General features: G+C 38.7%; 1 protein-coding gene across 12 annotated transcripts in view; it reads right to left on the bottom strand.

Annotated features, from left to right (window-relative positions):
• Lrrc4c (leucine rich repeat containing 4C) overlaps positions 1-20,806 on the bottom strand; it is a 1,114,683-nt gene that overhangs the window by 152,958 nt on the left and 940,919 nt on the right. For 5 of the 12 annotated variants that reach the window (XM_078046215.1, XM_040284482.2, XM_078046218.1 and 2 more), the window contains exon 1: positions 7,981-9,965. The exons of the other annotated variants lie outside the window; for them this stretch is intronic. The gene's annotated coding sequence lies outside the window, so the exon portion shown is untranslated. Of the gene's footprint in view, positions 1-7,980; positions 9,966-20,806 lie in introns of those variants that run through there. 12 annotated transcript variants of the gene reach the window in all.

Below are 20,806 nucleotides of genomic sequence, written 5' to 3'. Positions count from 1 at the left end.
TAAGGAACACCTTTATTTTGTGAGCAATGGGGTCTTGGTGAATGTTGCCAGAGAGCATTACGCATTGCAAAACCTGCAGTCAACTTATCAACAGCTATAAATTAGAACATAAAATTGGCACTACAAGATGTTTAAACCACTATTTTTTGAAACAGCATCCTTAAAAGTAGCTATCACCAATATGTCAAAAAGTCAACCAGAAATCATACAGGCATGCATCGAACTGCATAAGGTAATTAAAGCACCTTGATTTTTGCTTCAATTTATATCAGCTCATGGTAACATATTCATCTTGTATATTTTAAGAAGTGATGATTGGCAGCTATGCTTTCTGTTAGTTAAAACGGAAAAGCAAATTGCAATGTGTTTATTACACAAAGTAATTCTGAGATATGGTCCCTAGTGGGAAAATAATGAAAGGTGACCTTAATGGCAAAAATATTGGAAAAATAATGGCCTACATCATAAAAGAAACTGAAGGAATCTCTTCTTGCTAAAGATTGTTTAGATCATCCATCCATTTACTGGTTCCAGCAAAATATTTTGGAAACTCCTACTAGTTTATTTAGATGTGGGCGATGATAAGGTTTATGAGATCCATACCCTTAAGGATGTCATCATCTAGCGGATTCTCGCCAAGTAAGTAGATAACGTTACAATCAGAGGTATCGCAGGTGCACAAACAAGATGTTCATACACAGGGCACAGGGAGACCCAGAGGACCCAGAGCAGCTGGGAAAGGTTCTCCTGGAGGCATTAACATGTTCTGACACTTACATACAAAGTCTATGCTAGGCAAAGAGAGTGGCCCTCGCAAAGTTCAAGACAAAACTAACCTGGCCTACCTCCAGAGTGAATCATTTAGTATAGCAGTGAGATAAGGGAGACTGGCCATTTGTAGTGTCAAGAGAAGAGTATAGATTTTATACTATAAATATATTTATGGAAATATAGAGAAAGGGATGTTCAGCTTCATTTCTTAGGAGGATATTTCTGGAAGAAGAGTGAATAATGGATTACACTGAAGAATAGTTGATGCTATCAGAAAGACCAGCTACAGACATCTAGGACAGTAATGATGGGATCTGGACAATGGCAGTAATAGGACACACACAATCTAAGCTTAAGGCTGGATTTGAAGATGGGCTGGATAAGAGGGAGGCTAAAGACAAGGATATCACTGGAAAGAGAAACTATATAGGTTCCTGAAGTGAAAAAGATCGGTAGTAGTTGTTGTATGAAATCTGAGAGGCCAGCAGGAGACTTGGGTGCATTAACAGGATTGAAGGAGATTTAGGAGTCTTGAGAGTATATGCAAAATGGCAAGGAGTTCAGTTTCACCTACAAAACCAAACTCGAATGACGTCTCTCAAAAACGTGGAGAGACTGAGAGCAGAAGAGTCAAAGGGAAGGCACCAGCATTTAAGGAGTACAACAGGAAAACAGAAGGAGGATAAAGTAAAATGAAAGGAATGATCATGATCAATGCCCAAATGCCCCAAATCTCTGGAACAGTTTCAGGAAGCCAGTGGAGGGAAATGGTATCAGGTGCTACAGAGAGGTCAAGGAGGAGGAGGACTGCAATCAGGTGTGGGGTCCACGCAGTTAGGATCCCATCTGGGGTACAAGTGTCACATCCAAAGTCCAAACTTGTTAGCACTGATGGTAATTCTCATTTTCTAGATAATATGATAGCATTTCCCCAAGTTTTTCTCTATAGTAGATATGGTGGGTCAGTTCAGGCCATTCTTTCTGGATCTTTCTTAGAAATTGCTCCCTCCTTACTTAGGGTCAAACTTGGATATTACTGAGGACTTACGAAATTATGCAAGGTATATGAAACTAAGATGCTTGAGGACTTTGATTTCAGGAAACAGGATGGAGGGAAACAGCAGACATCCCGAACTCAGTGAAAATATTCAGATCAAGCACTAGATTCTGTGATAGTGAACTGTCATGTTATTTGTTACCACTTTAACAAATTTGAGTCTACTGATTCTGATCTTGGGTCTTAAAGTGAGGAGGTAAGTAGCTTCCATTTCCAGCCCCATCTTTTTGATGCTGTATAACCTAAGACAAATTACCCAGTCTCTGTTCCTTGAGTGAAGATTAAGGAGAAAAACATGTTATATTCTCAACACAATTTTGTGCATATCAAATGCTCAATATGTGGTAATTATTATTGTTATTAAGTTATGCTTCTAAACCCCATAAATGTTGAAAACATCTGTAACCATCGAAGGCTGCCATAAATCTGTACATAAGTTGAAATAAAATTGTTAGTCTTATATAAGTTTTTTTTGTCATTTTAGACTTCATTATGAATTTACTGACAATAATATCAACAATAACATCTCCTACTTTGAAAGTAGATTTGGCAAAAAAAAATTATTTGCATACTCAGCAAATGTGATGCAAAACACAAATTTGATAGTTAAATGTTTCTATTTCTATAGAAAATAAGCACAGATTTCAAAATAAGGCAAAGAAGCTATTACTTGTGATTGAATACCATTCATATGCCAAATACTTGCATATCTTAATGCTCCCAAAATAACTAGAAAAAAAAGATTTATAATTTTACAGTTGAGGCACTGGGGGTTAGCAAGTTCAAATGGCCAAGGTAGAAGCCACCAGCTGAAAGGTGGTAACATAAAGGCGGAATCCAATGTTTGCATTTGTAATTCTCATAGTATAACTCCTACAAACCCTTCAGCCATTTACTTCGGCTTTTTACCCACATATCTACCATTGCAATGCTCATTCTACTTTTCTCCCATAATACTATGCTATTCTTCTTCACATTTGAATAACCTGTTTCCTGCCATTAGGGATTATACATTTTTAATTCTTAGAAGTGCTAAACTTCTAAATTGTCAACTACCAACTCAGAATCCTAGAATCTTAGTACTTGGAGCAACCTCAGTTTTTACCTCTTATTAAAAGAGGAGAATATAAGACCTATGGAGGTGAGGTGAATTGTACAAAATGTCATAGTCCATTAATAACACCAAAATTCAGAAAAGTATGCCTTATTCAGACCTCAGCATTTTCAACATAAGGAAGACACACAATGGTGGTGGGAGTGATGGTGGTGGTGGTACTGTGTGTGTGTGTGTGTGTGTGTGTGTGTGTGTGTGTGCGCGCGCGCGCATGTATATTAATTGACATTTCTCAAGCAACTTCTATAGATTCCTAAAATCAAGACTTGTTTTTATGTGTGGGCCTACAGGTGTGTGTGTGTGCAAAGGTGTACACACTCAGTTGAGTCCATTAGAGGGGGTGTTTCTTAAATTAAGTTAGTAGTTCAAGGACAACTGATTGAATGCACAGTATCTATCAGGTACTCCTCTGAGTAGCTGAGGACATTCCAATAAACAAAACAGTACTCTTGCCCTCAGAGAGTGTTATAAGTACATTGTCTCAGCCACAAGATTTGTCTAACCAAATTTCAACTGTCATTTTGAAGAAAACAAAGATGTGGCAGATTCTTAATCCCCTTAGAGAGTCTCCTTAGACACCATTTACAAATCATTCTTTTTTTGTACCTATAATATAAAATAATTAATTGATGATCTCACCAAAGTTTACATAGACACAGAATGCATTTTATAGAAATCACTGAGTATATTTCCCCAATCTTTGCTGAGGCAATGACATTGACTGCACTTCCAAATATGTGGTAAAACTGTAGGACCTTGCAAAAAAAAAATAGTTGTAAGGACTTATGTCCTACTTCAAACTTAATCCTGTCTATATATTTCGTCTTTTTAATCTATGTCCGTGAAAATGTGAATTAACAGTTACCTCTCAACAAAGACTATCTGTTTTTATTCAAACATGCATTTCATAACTAAAATCAGAGATGATCAATTTAAGTGTGCATTTATTGAATGCTTGGTGTGCATGACATATGGTTTCTGATTTCATTCTCACACCAGCCAGTTCCAAGCAGTTCTATTTTACAGATAAGCAAACAGGCTCAGGGAGGCTAAATGGTGCATGTAACGTGTGGCCCAGTGAAAAAGCTCAGTATTTGAATTCACTTTGGTTGCTAGCATCCAAGTTTCACCTAATTTCTTTGTCATCTTTAAAAAGCACATTAAAAAAATAAATAATAAAATGTATCAAATACTTAGGATGTGCATACACAATTTTCATCTCTCCTTAAGAGAAAATGATCAACTTTGGAATACTTTTACAAAATTGACACCAATTTTAAGTTATTTTCAAAAATATCATTAAAATGCAACAGACAACTTCCCAGTCCAACTCTGCTATTTCACAGATATGACATCAAGGATAACAATAATTACAATACTAGAAGTCCTTTTTTCCATAAAGGGAAAAGAACTCCTTAGAGGCAGGTTGAGGAGATGGACAGAGCCCAAGGCTACTACTGTAGAGAGTGAAATCTTGAACAATGACCATGATTAGCTCCCTCAGAAAAACCACTGGCAAGTTGGTTTTGGAAGATTTGCACATGTAAGCAATATGACATGTACATATACATTAAATTATCTTGATCCCATGCATTCTATTGAGGTTTTAGCCTATCACAAAGTAAAGACAGTTTTTTAGGTAATATAGGATTCATCATGAATAGCCTTCTAGTGAATCTAAATCATGAACTTTGGGGTCTTAGTAGTGGTAATGGAATTTTACACCTTTAACTTAAATTATATAATTGCATAGACTTTGTCTTTATTTTGTACATTTCAGGTCCCCACTATGTCCTATATAGCCAAAAGGATACATTTAATACACAAGAGCCATGCTGTGCAACTTTAAGAAGAAAACTATACAAACATGATTTTTATTTTCTCCTAAATTCTCTTCTATGTTTTGCTAATGGTTTTTCTATACTTTTTAGCATAAATTCATTATTCACAATTTCTGGTCTGGAACAACATTTTATATATAAAATGCTATACTTCAGAAGATCTGTCCTGATAAGACCTAAGACAAGGAACCTGACTACTAATGTAAGGTCACTTGCCACAATCTCAGGAAGCAAATACAAATTAATTAATCCAAGAATAACCATACAAATAGCCATCCTTAGAGGGCCTATTATGCTTGGGTTTTGCATAACATTACTTTTAATTCACAAAACAATCCAACAAATTAGATATTATCATTCCCATTCCACAAATGAGAAAATTGAGGGCCGGAGAGATTCCAAGTATTGCCCAAAGGACACAACAATTAAATTGCTGGAGGAACACATCTGCAATGTTAAAAGCAAATCTTGTAATACCTAGCAGATTTGGGCCTGTGCTTCTACCTATTCAAAAATGCTCCTCAGTGGACACCAGCCTCTGCCTTGATATAAACTGGTCAGGTAAATCTCCAGTTCTACCATAGCCACAGTTCTTTCAATAGCCCATGAATAACTTGCTCTCAATGCAGGACCAGCTCTGGCTGCCAAGTCAAAGGAGCTTCAACCCAAGCTGAGTCTGCGTTCCTAACTGTAATGCTGGTGAAATGATTCACCACATGAAAAACATCCTTAGATGCCCTATTTGTGGAGGAAGGTGGGAGGACACATCTCAGCTCACAGTTTTAAACAGATTCTCTTTCCCTGTCTTCCCTTCCCTCTCTCCTTCTCTCTCAGGAATGCTGCATGTGTGTGTGTGTGTGGAAGGTTCAGTGACAGGTGCAATGTCAAAAAAAAAAAAAGAAATCTAACTGGAATAAGCACTGAGGAAATGTTGATGTTAAGAAAAAAATTTAAAAAACAAAAATAAAAACAAAACCTCCCCCAATGGGCAGACCCATCCTAATCCTAATTACAAGGCCAGTATCCCATATGATGCTTAGAGTTGAACTACAAAGTAGAAAGCATCAGAGTACTTTTTGTTCCCCCTTCTTACTTTTAAGTCTGTTGTGCTAAGTTGTAGCTGATCAGGACCTTAACATAACTTGAGTCCTTCCATGACCACAAATTGTGAACTGACAGTGGTCATATACAACGAAGCAAGCAAGCAAACAAACGAAATAATGCCGAGAATTATGGCAAAAATATGCAGAAGACTTTAGGGAAGAGCTCAAGAAATAAATAAGAGTCCTCTGCAGGAGTGTTTTCATAGGTTGGGAAAGGGATTACCTGATCTGGGTCCCAACTGGAAACAGGTGCCCAGAAAAATAAATTAGAGAAGCGCTCAGCTGTTGGCTATTTTGGTTAAGGAGTAATAAAAAGGATAAGAATAGGTGCTGTGGAGCAAAAAAAAAAAAAAAAAAAAAAAAAAAAACAGACGCAAAGGCTTATAGTGGGGGGTATTTCTGGTGTCTGTTACTGCCTCCCTAATATAAATCTAACTCCACAGTTTTTTTTTTTTTTTTTTTTTTTTTTTTTAACAATTCTACTAGGTCCACCACTCAACAGGACTGAATGTGCCCAACACTGAAAAGGAGCCCAAGGGACAGCTGCAGATCATCTCCTTTGGGATATGCCAGAGTTGTGGCTCTTATTAAGTAAATAAATAAATAAATAGTATCAAAGCTAGACTTCTGTGAATTATGAAAGAGAGAAAGAAAGAAACAAGGGAAAGAAAAAAAGAATGAGGACAGAGAGGAGGGAAGAAGGGCAGGTAGGCTGGAGTTTACAATCCTTGAGATCTACACTGGTAGAAGTTTATTTCATTCTCTTGGGACTAGTTAGTGTACCCTCCCCTGACCCCTCCTAATAAAAATGGCAGCTGTGGTAACAGAACTAGCCATGCTGTGTATGCCTGACTCCTATCCGGTTTGGGTCTGAAACTTGTCTGCTGTTCTGAGGCTGTTGGTGAGTCACCTGTCTCATACTGTTTGGCCATTAACCAAAGAGTTACAGTTTCTCTAGGCCTCAGTTTCTGCTTTTATTGGCATGACATCTCTGAGGACTCTTCTGGCACTAGTTATATGAGTCCATGATTCTGATAGAAGGCCCCAGAGAGGAACAGAGAAGCGTGAAGCAGAGTTTTGTCCTACAGTTCAGCTCCAGGACTCTGGCAGCTGTTGAGGAGGGAGGAGGTAATCCTGCAAGCCCTCAGGCTCTCTAAGCATTTTCAACCTCTCTTTCATCTTTATTTATTGACCCCACCCCCCTACCCCCAACAAAGCTGGCATATGACTAATATTGGTGTTCAACACAACAAATCTTTCCTTTGGTTTATAATTCTAAGTTACCACAGGACATTAGATTCTGCTTCTTTCTTAAGAGCTCTGTCCTAGTGATGGCTGGGAAGATTTCTGGCAAAACCCAAGCCAACTGCCCAAGTCCTCTACAATTATGTGCAACCTATTAGCCAAGGAAGCCATCAGTGAGAAGGGGGTTCTGTTGAAGAGAAGTGGGTCCTCCTTGATTCATTCTTAGCCCTGGTGAGAAACCCTGTAAGGTGAAGACCATATTTAGAAGTGTGTGTGCAAGAGAGACTGTGCAGAGTGCAACCACCCCTTTCCACCAGTTTCCTCCCCCATGCCTACTCTCCAGCCTACAACTCACCCACCAGGCAGAAGCCATCCTTCACCTGCTTGGTTTATTATCATATTTTTGTGTGTGAATACATTCTGTTGATCTGCAATGTCAGATTGGATAATGAAATTTAAATTGGGTCCCTTGGATTTCCAATATAGCTATATATTTGTGCTTCTAACTCTGGGGCTCCTATGTAACTTAAATATATTCTAGAGTGTCAATCACTCAGTACCAGCACCCCATACTGCAGCAGCTTTCTTGGGGATATTTTTTTTTTTCTTACTGAACATTTGCAAAAGCGCTTCCCCAGGATGCAGACAACCTGCATCATTATAGCAAACCAGCTTATCGGTGAGCACAGCCTGATGGACCAAATGCGAGGGCCACTCTGTCCCTTATTTTCTCTGCCCCAGTAACCAGGTCTTTAAGAAACCACCGGAGAAGGGGATATAAGGAGAACAAGAACACCAAATTAATGAACATTGTTTTTACAAATCAATAAGAAAATAAGGATCACTCACTGTATTTCAGACTCATCACAGCAACATCCAGATGGAAATCCAGGTGGTTAAGAACAAGAGAAAACGCATGATCTTGACACCAAAATGAGAGGGAGGAAAAAAAAAAGGTTGATAAAAAAAATCCAACTGCAATTATCCGTCAATTTTAGTCAACATAGGCACAAATCCAACTGTGCTTTGCTGGTTTCTCTCCCCCAATCAATGCCTCATTCTGCCGCGGTCAACTTTTCTTCTCTGAAATTTCTTTGCAGATGTATTATTAATTTCCTCTCCTCTTGTGGGAAATTCAAAAAGAAAAAAAACAAGAAGAAGAAGAAGATGATGAAGAAGAAGAAGAACCACCATATCAGGTCTTTTACTTTCCTAAAAAAGCCCCAAACTTTTCACTCCAAAAATATCTCCTTGGCGCACTTTCTCCTTTATAGAGAAAAATGAACATACTTTTCCTTCGTGGATCCGCGTTTTTTCATTTCCAATCATCCTTTTGGGGAGGGGGAGCGACTGTCTTATTATTATTTATTTGTCAGAAACACACCAATCCCCGCAGGTCTGCCCTGGCTTATTTCATTTTTCAACGCTCCCGGTGTACACATACACACATTTGGGTTAAGATCCAGGTCTCAGAAGAAAAAGCTTCGTTCTTCCTTCTCTCTGGCACGATCAGTTTATCCACTGCGTTCGGCTCCCAGAGAGAGCTGCGTCCCGCATTCTTCATTTTTGCAAGGCACCCAGCAGCCACCGCCACCAAAAAAAAAGTCACCTCTTACATAGTCGATTCCTTTTTCTACAACCCCCCCCTTCCAGGAATTTGGGGATCAACTCCCCCCACTCGCTACCCTTCCGGCCGGCCCCTTTGCCAAAGATCTGATTAGATTTCGCATCACAACCCAGTGCGCAATTGGATTTTTGATTTCAGCCACCCGGCCAGCCACCTTCCCCTCTCCCCTCGAAACTCCCGGTTATATCCTGTCTCCTTCCCTCCACCGCCTCTGCAATTTCATAATCTCACGTTAAATGGAGTGCGGGGGGCGGGGGCGGGGGCGGGGGCGGAGGTAGTGGAGGAAAATTTCAAGGCTCCGTCAGCTGTCAAGAAATCCATTCCCCCCCGCCCGCTACTTTTTTTTTTTTTTTTTAAAGGCTCGGGGTGGCTTTCACTCTGTCCCCGCCCCCACCCCAGCACCCGGTCCAGATCTTCCAGGTGTGGCAGAACTCCGCGATCAGGGCCAGGATCACGGGGGAGACGCGTGATGCGGTCCCTCGCCGGTGGCCCCTGCCAGCACCCAGGTCCCCTTCTCCTCCATCAGCGGACAGCAGATCCAGGGGCGCCAGCGATGGAAGTTCGGACTGGGCTTTTATTTCAAATGGGGAAGGTAGTGGTGGGACCGACGCGGTGTGGAACAAAATTTTAAAAGAAAAAAAGAGAAAGAAAAAAAAAAAAAGAAAAAGAAGAAACAGGAACGAAGGTTTTAAAAAGAAAAAAAAAATTCCCTAATCGCTGGCTCCTCTCATCCTTCTCGAATGAAACTGCAGCTTTGATCTCATTTCCAGCTGCGTTGGGTACATTTTGGAGCCACAAGTTGGTTCCTCTTGGCGCAGACCTTTCCGACGCCGGCAGGTCCTCCGCGAGGAGACGCGTAGTCAGGCGCACAGCTGCTCCGCGCCGACCTTAGCGCCATCGCCCTGGTTGGCGGCTCCCTACTCCGCAGAAACCCCGGTCCCCTTCCATCCACTTCGGCCGGAACCCTCTTCTTACCCCTTGCTCTCCTCCCACCCCTCCTTTTTCCTCCAAATAAATAAATGCGCTTCCTGCGCCGGCTGCGGCTGCTGCCAGTCTAGGCTTTCTCTCGACCAATTCTCCGTCCTATCATTTAGGGTCCTTGCTCCCCAAAGGCTTCCTTTCGGACTGCAGTCCCTTTCCCTTCTCTTCCCCTCTTTCTTTCCCCTTTTCCCTTTCCCTTTCTCTGCTAGTGATCAGTAAAATACAATTACCCAATTACCTCCCATCATCTTAGCAGTGATTGGTCAATTGCATTAACACTTGAAGTCAGGGAAGAGGGGGTTGGAGCCTCTAAGGTGTGGCACTGCTGCCACCTGGAGGGCAGAACCGGAACAGCGGCATTTCAAAGCATACCCCCCCACCTCCCACCTCCACCATCACACACACTCCCCATGCTAGGAGGTTAGTATTAGGCAAAGAAATTCAGGCTGTGAGGGAGAAGTTGTCAGTTTTTTTTTTTTTCAAAAAGCCTGCTTGTTTTCATCCGGAAAGCTAGAAGTTTTGAACTACAATGTGGAAGATATTGAAATCAAGTCACCATTAGGATTCAAAATGATCACCAAACACAAAAGCTGTTACTTTCAGATTGCAAGGTGAGAGCCTCTTGGAAATGAAGCAGGCTGGTCCCAAGGCAGGGATTAACATAGTACTATTCTTTAGAACTGGCTCCTCAGAAAGAATCAGAAGTAGCTCAAATGTTACTGGGGAGGGAGCCTGTGGTCGGGCAGAATAATCTCACCAGAAGGAAGCAACTGTAAAGGCCAGATAGGAGCCTTCAGCCTATGCAGTGTTGCAATAAATTGGCCTGTTCAGTTTGTACAAGACATCCACGACAGCTTGACAACTCAATTCCACATCCCTTGCTCCTAGATGTGGGCTTTCCCATCACCTAGAGTTAGGGAGGCAGTTGGCACATTTCAACTTCACTGGTCTCCTAAGAAGGAGGGACGTGGCCCACAAAACAAAGATATTCACACTATGTTTATATTTGCTTTCTCTTTCCACTATGTACTACTCATAAGGTCCTTTCTATGAACTATGGTTGTTCCTTTTATGTCATTCAAATAGGAGACCTTGAGATTAGAAATGCATAAAACTAGGAATGATAATTCAAACGACAACAAAAAATTAAATCTGAGGCAAAGGGGGGGGTTGATAAATATTTCTGTTTCATGTTTTGTATGTAATGATCTTTGTGCTGATTTTCTTTGTTTTTGAGAGATCAGAATATGTACTTAGTTTAAAAACACTTTAAAACAAAGAGAGCAAACCATTATGAGAAGTAGCATCAGTCAGAAAAGCCTTTTTACTAAAGGAACATCAGAGGCATATCCAAGTTCACGCCAGATGTTCTTTCTACTTTTTTCCTGTTTCCTTTATAGTACAATATATAATTCCATGCTCAGACTTAAAAAAATTTTCATCTATAAGTTTCTTAGGGGGCTAAAAATTTTCTGTGATATGGACCTTAGATATAATAACCTGCAAACAAAAGATCTTTCCTCACACATGGATTGTAATTCATTAAAATCCCTCCACCTGTTTGAAGGTTTTCATGTAATTATTAATCATGTCAAAATGCATATCTGTTGAGGGGGATAGGCATTTCTTCTATTTTTAATAAATGCTGCACTGATTGAAAACATTAATAGGCAGCTGAGTACAACTTCAATTTGTGGGTTTTATTAAATAGTTTTGCTCTGAAGGGCAATTTTTTAAGAATTTTAATTTTTTGTGGTGCTGATGATGGAACCCTGTGCCTCCCACATGCAAGGTGAGTACTCTACCACTGAGATACAACTCCATCCCTAATTTGTGTTTTTTGATTGCAGCTTATTAACAACTAAACCATGGAAAAGCATATTCACTATCTTCTCTAGATGGCTTCAGAGGAGTCTACACTCTGGTTCAGAACTATGCTGGAAAACATGAGAGATAAAAATGTATATTTTAGGGGTTTTGACTGCAAGGGAAAAGGCCAGTGATTTGTTTATTCAGAGCTGGTTAATAGCTATCTACCAGACATCTTTAACACCCCTTAGAATGAATTAATCTATTGAACAAAAACAGCAGGGAAGTATCAGTGTTAGTTAATCAAAAAGGAAAAGCAAGGAGTCCTCATTCCTGTTAGCTATCACACCAGCAGCAGCTGCTGCAGTACCTTTTCCCACATCTGCTATTTATTTGCACTATAAGAACTTGACTTAGTTATTTGACTTTCATTTTTAGATTTAGCTTCAACTGGTAATTATATACACAATATGTTGCTAGATTTCTCACATTAAGCCCACTGTTAAGGATTGGGGCAGGGCATCCCACCCTCAATGGAAGGTCCCTGCAAAGTTATATAACACAAGAGACCAAAGAACCAGGGTGGTCATCACAATCAACCACATCCTCTATCTCTGACATCACCTTATTTAATACTCAAAGCCACCTTCTGAGAGGTTTTGAGGGTATGGAAAGTGAAATGCAAAGTCACATACTCTGGTAAATGACAGGCAAGCTTTGAACTCAGAGCTATGCAATTTCTAATTTTCTAGTTTTGCTTTGACTTCGAGGTGGTGGGTAACATGGGGAATGCCTCTAAGATAGCCAGAATCACACAGTCATCAGCACTGATTCCTAGAGATGAACTTGTAACCCTGTGGGGAAACGGCATTGTCACATTTGTCACTGAATGACCTTACTCAAAAAAAAAAAAATTTTTGAAATAAATAGTGAATAAGCTAAATGTCATAAAACTACATGAGCAAATTTAATCACTGTTAAGAACAATGTAAATATAGATAGTTATACAGTAGAGGTTGCTAGGTACTGTCAATAATGACAGGGTCTGTGTTCAGGTAAAATTCATCATAAAAGCTCTGTTAGAAGAAATAATTGTCTAATCAGTAATTGGTCACATCTTCATACTCTCAATTAGTCTGTCTAGTTATCAGGGAAAGGGCAAAATGCCATTGGAATGAGATGAGTTGGAAAAGGAGAGGCAGGGGTGAGCATGACATGGACATACAGAGCTCCACCCTGATTCTCTGATTTCCAGACATCTGAGTAGTGAAACACAATTACCAAATTATTTTACTGTGTGTTGGTGACTCTAACTAGTGTAATCTTTAGCAAACAGCAGGGGACAGTATCTTGTAATCAGAAATACAAAATAGGAAGTAGAATGAATTCAGTAACTTTGCTTAAAAATTAAAAAATATAGAAGTGTGTATTGTGTTTATTAATTGGATTTAATAGTCTGTAGGCTACTCTGTTGAAGAAAAATACATTCTTAAGCAGTGAAGCTTTATTCTGTGTTATTCATTCTGGAAATTGATATTCACTTTTTACTTCCAACACTATTACACTAGGACCAGAATATCCTGTAAAATAAGTGCACCAAGCTTGCCTCTATAGTTACACAAGTTGACATGAGTTAACTTCATCAGATTCACTTTTATTTATTCATTTATTTATTTTGTACTAGGCCTTGAATTCAGGGGGTACTCTACCACTATATCTGTTAGTCTTTTTCGTTTTTATTCTGAGACAGGATCTCACTAAATTGTAAAGGTTGGATTCAAATTCGTCATCCTCCTGCCTCAACCTCCTGAGTGGTTGGGATTTCAGGGATGCACCACTGTGCCTAGTAGATTAACTTCTTTTTTAGAAATGACTTTGATGTTAAAACACCAAAATTAGTGGGGATTTACAACATGGTGGTGCTAGATAATATTTCATACATGTTGTAGTCCAGAGCTAGAAGATCCTAACAGCCATCTATTCTTCATTCCTTGAAAATATGGATAAGGAGCCAAAGGTCCCAGTACATTTGCAAATCTCTACATTTTTGAAAGGTCTACCCTTCATGATGGCTGCCCCAATATCCAGTCCTCACCCCATATAGTCTTACTTTCCTGTGCTCTTATGCTTTTAAAAATATGTACCAATAATGAGCATTTAATGAGAGCTAACAAATACCAAGCATAAGTAGATTACAGATTTCAGCTCATGTTATTGTCCAGCCATGTAAGGTAGATAGCATTCCATATCATTTAAGAGAAATTGGGGTTGAAGTTAAGTAAAAGCACCCAGCTAGGCAGTGAAGAAGGCAAGATTGTAGCCCTGATTAATTCACTTCAGAGACTGTGGGTGTTAACAAATACTTATAATGGGTAGAAATAATTTGCTCCCAGTCTGTATTCCCCTGTAAATCATGATAGATCTCAAAAGTGCATTTTCACATTTCTAATGCTTTGTATATTTTTGAGTGGATAAATGCCTAAGATTATGATATTAGAAAATGGAATGGCCTACATCTTTTCTCTCTTATCCAATATTCTTTCCACTGCAGTCTACAAAATGTTAGAAAGATGAGATACTTTTTACAATCATTGAAATATAAAAAAAAGAGAGAGAGAAAATGAGACCAAAAGAGATGATTTCATCAGAGAAGTATATGACTTGTGAATCAGTTAGCAATTGATTCTCGATAAAGCAGGCCATGACTTAGTAGCTGAAAACAACAATCATTTATTTCTCAGGAGTCTGAAGGGCAGAGACTGGTTAAGTGGCTCTTCTCATCTTGGCAGGCTCCGTGTTTGATGATCTAGAATGGTCTTGGCTAGGGTCACTGGGCCAACCAGTACAATCCGTGACTCACTCTCCCCCTTCATCAGTTTGGCCCAAGCATAATTCCTGTCACTGGCAAAATTCCAAGAGAGCCAACAGGAAAGGGGATGAGTGTTTTTTTCAAAATTCAGTGTGAATTGGATCAGTTGATTTCCCACTGGACAAAGCATATCACTTGGTTAAGCCCACTGTTAAGGATTGGGAAAGGGCATCCCACCCTCAGTGAAAGGTCCCTGCAAAGTTATATAACATAAGAGAGCAAAGAACCAGGGTGGTCATCCCAATCAACCACATCCTCTATCCCTGACAAAGAGCATATTTCCTTAGTGATTACTGGGTTTTACTGCAAGAAAATTTTCCATGTTTGGCACAATTTAAACAAATTATTTATTCCAACAGATGAATTATAACTTTCCATTATGTGCAAGGTCTGATGGAAGACCTAACTACTCAGTTGTCCCAACTTTCTTGATGACATTTGTTGCTGTTGTTATAGGAGTGGTTCACATATCTACCTGTTGTTTTGTGTTATTTTGCAGAGACCAGTTTCAATTTCCTGTGCAGACTCTTTGCCATTAGTGTTTCTTCTTATTCATTCTATATTCTCTCTAATACCAGATAACTTGGAAAAGAGAAGAGCAGAGGAGAAAGTCTAAGGGAATAAATGATAAAGAAAAAATCTGTTCCATATATAACAATAAACTACAACACCGGGGAAACTATTTGCAATGTATATTAAAAAAAAACACCAAACAGATTCATACTCTAAATACATGAATAGTTTTTATAACTAGCTAAGATGAATGGGTGAATTTTGATTGATTTGATGAACTCTCTTACTTGGTTGAGGGAGTTTCAGTTGATAGATAGTAGTTATGCTAATTCAAGAAATGATGATATTATATGATCTAAATTTTATCAGAAGTAAGTGTAAAGAGCAGGACCTGGGGGACAGAGGAGGCAGTCCAAGAGGACTTTACGAAAGGAATAGCTAATGTGATCAAAGCTTCATAAATGGGAACATAAGATGGGTGGATGCAGAATTGCCCATTTTGCAATCAGAGGACAAAAACAGGATACATGCATTATTAAAAACAACAGGAGGGAAAAAAGTCATTGCCCAAAGATGAGCAGAGTTCAAGTTTAACTAACTTACATATTCAGCTAAGGGAGAAGTGAGAAGTGATCAATTATTTGGTGCCACAAAGAAATCCAGACAGTCCAGATTTTGAAAGTAGCTTTAAAATATTCTTTCTAGGAAAATGTAGACAACAAAAGAAGTCTGGAGAGGAAGGCATTAGCAAAACAGGTTTTTCGACAGAGGGGTCCTTCTCTTTCAGACCACACTAGGCAGCTTGGCAAACTCTAGGACTGACTTAATAAAAGATGAGAGTAACCAAGATATGCCAATTTGACAACTGATTCTGAATTGATTTAGACCTGATTACATTATAGCAATCCTTTTTTCTATCGTGACCACGGCCCTTGTAAAATACCATTTCCTTTATCAAATGTTTCTAAGGGGTGTGGTATTTGAGGATTGATTCTAGATGGTGATATTTTTGTATCATCTAAATTGGAAATCTTTGCACTGGGAAGAAAATTGCCTGTAAAGGTATCTTTAAAACTCCACCAGGAATTAGTAGATGGTGTGAATCCAGTTGTGTAATTTGAGAAGATAGCTGCATTTATCCAGCTAAATCAGCACTTGATACTAAACAACCCCTTAAAAATGTGAGTTTATTTCAGCTTTAGCCACGCAACACAGATTCAAGCAATGGTCACCTTGTTTCCCAACCACTTCACTATTGTGCTTTCAGGAAACCAAGTGCATGGACTTAAAACTAGGTTCTCTTCATTAACACATTAGCACATAATTCAGATAACATCAAGTAATCTGAATTTTTAAATGTGCAGGTTGCTAATATGCACAACTTTTTCAAGGGAAGAAAATGACTGCCCAAGAGATGCTGCAGACTTGTGAAAAAACAATCTCTCCTATTTACAATGAAAAAGAAAACACCGTTACCATCACATGAATGAAATATTACACCAAGTAAATAAGCATAGTTTATATAAAGAAATGTGGGTTTTCAAAATGGGAGTGGACTTGGGATGAGAATTCTTTGACTCACTACACTGATCTTTTGAATCCATCAAAAAATGTGTTAATTTTATACATTCAATCAGAGTTAAAATAAATATCCTGGTAGAAGGTAAGGAACATGAGGCATGTGCCAGACTTGTGGTTTCATTGCACAGAATAAACAGTGAGTGACTGTTAAGTGATTGAATGCTTCACACTGTAATAAAACCTTCAGCTGATATTCTTCTTGAAAAGGATTTTTAATGAACTTTTTAGAATTTTTATGGGAATTCAAATTTTCATTGGGATAACAATTATGCCCTGTTAAAATTTAATTTCCTGCTTTAATTAATTCTTGCAAATGATGCCACGTATTTTTGTGACTGTTCTTATGGAGTTTTAGGTTCGATGTCAAAAAGGCCATAGAGATTTCTTAATTCTTCAGTCCTTGTTATTGTTTCTTTTATTTCTACGTTTAAAGGTAGGCAAAATTATAGGGACAGAACTTCTATGAAGAGGCCCATCTTGCTTTTTCATCACTCTCCCTTTTTATTTGCCTTTGTATAAATCAAAGGCCTCAAACTTAGGTATCTTCCTTCTGCAGGAGGAAGGGTGTGGAATGAGCAAGTTTGTACAAAAGTACTAGCAATTTAGTTTAGTCCAATCCAACCTATTTATTTATCGAAGAAATATTTACAGAGTATCGATTTTAGTGCATTCTGTATAGATAATGATGGGCAAAATACTAGTCACTTCTCATCACCTCCCAGAGACACTTATATTTTTAGGAAAGGTTAGTGCATACTCAGATAAGGCAGATGCTTGGTCCATGGAAACAGCATGGAGTTGAGCCAGGTGCAGCAGCAGGTTTGAAATTTCATAGATCTGAGTTTGAATTTGACAAACATTCTTTGTGTGTTAGGAGAACTGCAAATACTTTTGGGCTTGAGCTTAAAGGGAATGTGTGGCAGTGGAAGGAGACGAAATGCCAAGAAATGGACCCACTTATATCAGCCAGATGGAGCATTCTTTCTTTTTTTTTTTCTTTTAAAGGGGTTTGTGTGAAAATAAAGGAACATCATTGAAGGATATTAAGTTGAGGGGTGACATGATAAATTTGGGGTTTACAAAAGACATCCAAGGGGCAGGATGCAATTGAATTGGAAAAAGAGGAACAAGGGGCCACAGGAGCACAAATAAGAGGTTATTGAAAATTATGAGGATTCAAACCAAGGCAGCAGGGGTTGGAGAAACAGAGGTGGGTCTAAGGAATGTGAAGTACCAGACCATACAAAGTTTTACTGATTTGCATACGTATTATTTGTGCATATGTGTAAATGTATGTACATATGTAATATTCTAGTTGGAAGCTATGCACAATTCTCATTTAATGTATTTAAATGCTTTCTGGACATTGAATAGACTTTCTAGGGGAGGTGGTCATTTTCCTGCCATCTGAGTTGCTCAAACAAGGTGACCATGGGTCTTTAGGGTGGTTGGATCTTTCAGGCAAACTTAAATGAGCAGTTCCTAAACATTTTTCTCTAGTTAAATATCCATGGGCCTACTAAAGTGAAATGCTGGTCAAAACAGAGTGGATATCCTATTAACTAGTTGAATGTAATGAAAATATCTTCAGTTGATGACAAATATTTCCTATATTTTTACAAATAAATTAATTTTTTTTCTTTTTATAAATTCTATTCAAAAATACAATCACTTGGCAAAGTGCAAAACTGCACACACTATATTGAACCACTGCATATTTATCCATTTTTATGACACGAGAGGTAGTAAAGTCTGAGACCTGCTAGACTGATGACCTTTGAGGGCCCTTTGGACTCAGATTGCATGCTTTTATCAGAATATTTCTGTGTGGAGAAGTACTTTCGTGTAGATCAACAGAATGATATGATTGACTTTATTTAACCTTTCGAATAAAATAAATCAGTTGTCTCCAACTCTAACTGCAGAAAATGCTCCCAAAGTTTTCAAGTACAGCCTTTTTCAAAATCCAAATTCTAAAGTGAAATTGATGACATCTTACAAACACTTGCTCAAATGTTCCTTTCGAAGTAAGATACAACATCGGAAAAATGTTAAGAGCCAAATTGCCAACATCACTCACCAAAGTCAACTATTTTAGAAACCTTTCCACATAGACCTTCAGACCTGTGTTAAGCCATTTTCCATATGTGACTTTGGGGACCTTTTCCTTTATCTTAAGGTACTGTTGACTAGCAATGCATTTAACTAAGCTTCCAGTCCTGTAAGGGTGCCTCTAAGTGTCTGTGCAGTCAAATGCCACAGGATTTCAAATGGAAATGACATGAATTAATTTCCTGAGAAGAACAAAAAGAAAAGGAAAAAGTCAAGAAGAACAGCAGCTCCTTGTAACACAGTATGCAGATTAACAGCACCCACTGATTGATTGAAGTGTCAGAAAAGTACCTTTCAAATATAAATGAAGGCACAGAGAGTGTTTGGGAGCTTTTTCATTCTCTCTTATTCATATGAAATATTAACTGATAAATTTTAGGTAAAATTAGTTTTCCTAGGTATTTAGCTTTTTTCCTATCACCAAAGTCACCTTTTGGGACAAGAGTCCCTTGCGAAAAAGGACAAGGTCCATGCAAAGGCACAGGGAAAAAAAAAATTAAAATGCCTCACACTGATGTATAAAAATCTTCTTTCACTGGTTTCAGCCTCCTCTCAGTCTTTCTCTGACCTTCTCCTATGTCACCAGCTCCTGCATTTTGGCCTCTCCAGTCACAGTAGCCTCTTTCCATGTCCAAATAGGCTCTCTGCATTCCCAATTCCCTCTGCTTATCACCTTTCCCCTCTGCCTTTTGCAGGTGATAGATAGTTTTTTGGACCATCTCTTCCAAGAAACTGAAGTAGCCTCCCAATGTCAAGTTACATCACTATGTTTTAATTTTCTGTAGAACTGTTATCTGATGTCTTCTTTTATTTGTAGAGATGTTTATCTGCCTCTGCTAGATGTGCTGTCCGTGGAAGCATGGACCTTGACTTTCTTGCTCTGACTATATTCTCTATTCATTGCATGGTCCCTGGCACAGCACAAGTGGTCAATTCAAATATATTAAAGGATGAGTAAAACAGTATATGTTTGATCTGGAGCCAACAGTACAGCATTGCTAAGGGTAAAGGTAGGGATCTGAGAACGAGGTATGCCATTTTTTTAGCAAATGCTTCTGGTCACCCTTAGGGTTTAATTGAATGGTAACTTTATGTCCAGTGTTGGTTAGATCCTGTCAAATACAAAAATGAAAACAAAAAAGGAGGAATATGTGTTTGTAACTTCTCACCATGTATATTTAATGTTGGCTAAAGTTTGGATTTTAAATCCAACACCAGTGTTGAAACATTGACTGTACTTCTTCTTAGCTGTGCTGCCTTAGCTGGGTTACCTAACCTCATCAATAACAGGCCATATCTATTCCACAGTGTTAAAAGAATTAAAATGAAATAGTGCATGTGAAATAACACAGTGGCTGACATCTCATGAGCACTTGGTTATTACTGGCACCTGCTGTTACAAATATGTTATACAAAGTTATCGGTCACTGTAGGTCCTCTTCCATATATTCTTACTTCACCAGCAAGATCACTGTTGGGCTCTCCCTTAACAATGCAGCAAAGGTGGAAAAGAAATCAGACCCTTGCTCTGCATTCTTTGGACAATTCTTCCTTGGTATCTTTACCTATCTCATCCAGTCAGACTTCCCAACTAGAGGTTAAAGTTAGTTTAGCTTCTTCTACATGAATATATAGCAAAACAAATGTTAATACTGTTTCTGGAAGTATATTAAGGAAAATGTCATTTTGCCCTTATCTTTCCTATAAAGATTTAGTTATTGTATCTTTAAAAAGGTCAGCCTTTTCCTTTTCCCGAATGTCAAAAGAAATCTCCAAATGTGGTGTGACCTTGAACTAATTGCTTTCCCTTTCAGTGTCTCAGTTTGTCTGTTTTAGGTAAGCATACTCATTCCTAATGCTGCAGCTGCTCACTTCACAGTAGCAAGGTGAAAATTAATGTATCTTGTTCTAAACCAGGTTCTCCTTTGAAATCCCCCCCGCCCAACTCTACATATTCATTCATTTGCCATTACCCCTTACAGGTAACATTTTTTTGCAAGCATCTCTTCCTTTACACTCCATCTGGTTTCATTTCAGTTTAGGTCCAGAAGGCTCTCCCTAGTCCCAGACTGTCTCTCAGTCTTTAGTTTGCTCCACCTTCAATTCAGCCCACTCACAGCTGATACATAGCTGACAGTGCCAGCTATCACACAAGGTTGCAAGGCACATTTATTGAGTACTTA

This window comes from Ictidomys tridecemlineatus, chromosome 4 (genome assembly GCF_052094955.1).
Source record: "Ictidomys tridecemlineatus isolate mIctTri1 chromosome 4, mIctTri1.hap1, whole genome shotgun sequence".
NCBI classification, from domain to species: domain Eukaryota; kingdom Metazoa; phylum Chordata; class Mammalia; order Rodentia; family Sciuridae; genus Ictidomys; species Ictidomys tridecemlineatus.
Note: the sequence above shows the minus strand (reverse complement) of the source record. Positions and strands in the feature narration are given on the sequence as shown.